Source organism: Rhinolophus hipposideros (genome assembly GCF_964194185.1).
Source record: "Rhinolophus hipposideros genome assembly, chromosome: 12".
In the NCBI taxonomy this organism is placed as follows: Eukaryota; Metazoa; Chordata; class Mammalia; order Chiroptera; family Rhinolophidae; genus Rhinolophus; species Rhinolophus hipposideros.
Genome location: NC_138058.1, coordinates 1,181,101 through 1,185,601, shown reverse-complemented (window position 1 = coordinate 1,185,601; position 4,501 = coordinate 1,181,101).

Sequence of the window (4,501 nt, the reverse complement as noted above, 5' to 3'; positions counted from 1 at the left end):
AAGCCCGCCCAGTCTTACAAGCCATTTGCCCATGGAACAACCTAGCGGCGTCCCATTGGCTCTCGTCGAGTCCCCGCCCCCACAGGTGAACATCTCACCGATTGGTTGGCTTGGGTATCAGTTGCCTTGCCAACCCAAAGAGGAGGCGTGACCGAATGCCTAGCTTCCCTTATTTGCATTTGTCCTGAGTTCCGCTAGGCCTGCTGGGATACGTAATGATTTCCTTGTCTCTGAGATCTAGAGTCAGTTTAAAGAGATAAAATGTTTCTTCTGCGATCTAGAGTAAATTTAAAGAGATAAAAGTTTCTTCCTGTCCCACGCAAACGTTCTATCCTCTGTGCCACAGTACCCGCCTGACTGTGCAGACTCATCAATCAGGAGGCTATAGAACTGAAAAGGGAAATAGACAAATCCACAATTAAAGTAACTGGTAAATTGTCAGGAAAAGAATGGCATTTATAAAAGACTTGAATAGCACTATCAAACAAGTGCTGATGACCTTTATAGAAAGTCCACCCAACAACAGTGGAAGACACATTCTCTTCCGGAGCAAAAGAACCGTTGACTCAGTCTGGGCCAAAAAATAAAAAACCCTCCACAAATTTAAAAGAATTGAAAGCACATAGAGGATGCTCTATTGTGACAGAATTTGACTAGAAATCAGTAACAAATTTCTGCGAAACCCCAAATATTTGGAACAACTCACTTGTAAATGAGCCTTGAGGGAGTAGGGGGTACTGGAGGTACTGGACTTGAGCCTGGCCCCTAAGAAATGGAACAGGGTAACCAATTCTTTACCTGGGTAGCCCAGCAATACACCAGGCTCCAGAGCCAAAACAGACAGTCATCCCAACTTCTCCTTTTCCTCACCAAGTCCATGATGCAAACAATACGTAATCGAGTCTCAATGACTTTATTCCTGTTTTGCAAAGCCATCACATCCTGTCATCCCTCCTTTTGTCTTTCCCTTTGTGTCTGGAACCACAACAACATGTTTCCCTACTATTGTCCTGGCCACCATCGTCCACAAAGCCACCCAACTCATCTAAGCCATGTACCATGCCACTTCCTGAGTGCCAGGGTTGAATGAGTCGAAATTGGTAAAGCTCTTAGAGTAGTGCTTGGCACGTAGTAAGCACGATGTCATCATCATCGTCATTATTAATGGAGCCCTTGATGGCTCCCCATCACCTGTGGGGAAGAGATTCAAGCTCCTCAGCTTGGCACATAAAGCTCTTTGCCATTGGCCTTGGCTCACCTCTGGCCTTAGTGTCCACAGCGTCCTCCCTTCTTCTCTCTGCTCCAGCTTCCCCTCTTCTCTCTCCTTTTCCCCAGCCTGCTTCCTCCCTCTCACAGGAGCAGGTGCCCAACTCTGAGCTCTTAATGTGCCTCGAGCACATTTCTTACAGAGTATTCGCCAGATCTGTGCCTCTGTCCTCCCAAAAGACTCAACCAAAGTTAACTCTTCCCTGAGCATAAATATATTTAATAAGAGAAACACGAATATAAGACTATTTTACAGGGGGTCAACTTTTTAAATTAAAGCTGTCACAGCCATCAATCTTTTATACACCCCACACAAAGCAAATTTTTGTGATAAGATATTAGGAATTGCAGTGAATCTATTTGTTGTCACACCCTGGCTTTAAAACCACTCATGGTTCCCAATTACCATAGGATAAAATCAAAACTCCTTAGTGTAGCATTCAAGGCCCTTCACAACCTAGCTCTAATAAGGCTGTACACATGTCTATTACAATGTGTCACCCTGAATTATGTGGCTCAATTAGTAGATTATGTGTTTGTCTCCCCAGCCACGCTGGGAGCTCCTGGACCGCAGGAAGCAAGTCTTATTCATGTCCTATCCCAGACTCTACCCACTTCCACTCTTCCTAACTCATCACCCAGTACATAGCAGGGGTTCTAATTGTTTTGAATAAAACTATTTCTATTGTATTTCTCTGTCAGCTAGAATTTTTTTATTGTGGTAATATATACATTATACAAGGTGGGATCAAACAATACAGTGAGTGTTTAAATAAAAAAAATTATTACAGGGCCGGCCGGGTGGCGCAGGCGGTTAGAGCTCCATGCTCCTAACTCCGAAGGCTGCCGGTTCGATTCCCACATGGGCCAGTGGGCTCTCAACAACCAAAAAAAAAAAAAATTATTACAGTAAAAGACACACTGCCATTAATTCCCCTCAAAATACCCCCCTCCCCCTTGCTTCGAACACACTCTTCTCATTGTTCTTTCCACTTTCTGAAGCAGTTCTGGAAGTCCTCTTTTGTGAGTGTCTTTAGTTGTGTTGCCATGGCTGCCTCGATGTCCTGAATTAATTCAAAACATTTACGTTTCATGGTCATTTGACTTTGGGGAAGAGCCAGAAGTCACACAGTGCCAGATCCAGTGAATAAGGTGGATGAGGACACACCGTATATTTTTATTTGACAGAAATTGCTGTACCAGAAGCGGTGTGTGACACGGAGCATTGTCATGATGGAGGATGAAACCGTTTGCTTATTTCATGTTAATGTGTTGTTTGTGATGCATGATTTACAGCACACTTTGAAACACACCTTTTCTCAACCATAGCTCACACCCAACTGACTGCACCAAAGAAGTTGAAACTTGTCGCACAGTGTTACTGCAACAAGGCCTGGTTGGGACCCCCACAGTAGAGGCCTCCCCGTGTACTGGCCTCACCTTTCCTTGACCTACCTACAGCTTAACAATAGGTCATCCCCCTGCGGCTTGAGCCTGGAATGTCCCCTGTCCCACCCAGTTCCCTGTTTTAGACAATTACCCTGATAACTTATGATTAATACCCTTAGGCTTATTGATCACAATCTCAATGGTCCACCAGGCTACTCCCATCCTTGTTCCTGGGTTGCTGACTCCACCAGAGAATCACATGGCCAGAGGGCAGGCTCCATGCAGACCCCTGGAACCATCACGTAGCCTCTGGAGGAAGGCCCAGATTTTCCTTTAAATACCCCCAGCAGGACTGAGAATGTGAAGGTAATTTTTGGAGATGTTAACCCGCTGCCTTCTCACACCACTGGTGCTCTGATAATAATGCTTATTCTATGACCCAACTCCCGTGTTGGTCTATTGGCTGAGCGGTGCAGGCAGCCCGAGACCCGAAATCGGTTGGCTTTCAGTTTCATTACTAAGGTTTGACACGCTGCTTCTGGGTGGCACTCGACAGCAGCATTCACCATATGATTTGATCACACCTTGTATAAAATTTATCATTTTAACCATTTTAAAGTATACAGGTCAGAGGCACTACGTGCACTACGTCCTACGACCTATCAGCTGGACTTTTGATAGGTTACCTCAGCAGTTTTCATTGTCAACTGCATTATGATGAAGTAAAGCAGGAAAGAGGAGAGCGTGTGAAAGACAAAATGGACAGGACAATAAATCAGATGATTTTGTTCAGACTGTTGCAATCAGAAGAATGCTCGTTACTGAGGAACATACTAAAGAAAAGGAAGAGGCAGGTAAACAAAGGAATCTTCGTAAGGAGGTTTGGAGAGCGTCTGAGTCATTGAAGAAAGGTGGAAGTGGGTCTTAGCTTGGAATATTCTAGAGCAGGATAGAACTTTGAGGTCAGCCACTTCTCAGAACTCAAAAAGGGATGGGAGGGTAGGACATAAGAGCTGCTTTCCAGAAGTGTACAGGGTTCAGATGAAGCTCCACACTGTCAAGGTGTTGAGGGAAGGTGGAGGGAAAGAGAAAAAGGAGCCATGCCACTCCAAAGCCGCTCTATATACACCTCGAGGTAACTTCTGGAAGCTAGCTCAGGTCTTCCTACCATTCTTTCAGCTGCTTAATATTCCTCTTTTTTTCCATGGAATCATCTCCTTTGCCACAGGGCTGCACACTCCAGGGCGGTGGTGGTGGGGGGATTCATGTACAATGTGCCACAATGGGTGGTTCCTCTACTGTCCTGTCTTCAAAGACAAGTAGGTAGGTACCTTCACTTAGGAACACAATGAAGCCTGATGGCCTCTGCCCCACGACAGCCTCTTGACCCCATTCTTTCCTGCCCACCCTTCACTTCTAAACCTTGTCATTCCGCTTAAATCCATCCCTACCTCACACCTAGGATCCAAATCAGGGCCTAACATCAGCCCTCCCAAAGCCAGGTAAACCATTCCTCTCGCCTCAGGGAGCCAGGGATCCAACCTTGAGGTTGGGGCCATCTGCAGCCCTAAAGTCCCAGCTGACCGGGCCCCACCCTCCTGCTCATCCAGTTCTCTGAGCAGACCCCTGGAACATGGAAAGGGACAGAAACTGTAACACTAACTAGCTACTTTCCCGGGGTGACTTACAAATTCTGGCTTTCCAACAAGCCACAATTAGATAGTCTAGAGTGCTTTGGGCATACCCAGATGCCTGGGTCCCACTCCCAGACACCTGATTCATAGCTCTGGGATAGGGCTCCAGGGTTTGGTTTTAAAAATCTCCCCCCAGTGAATTTGCCAACTTC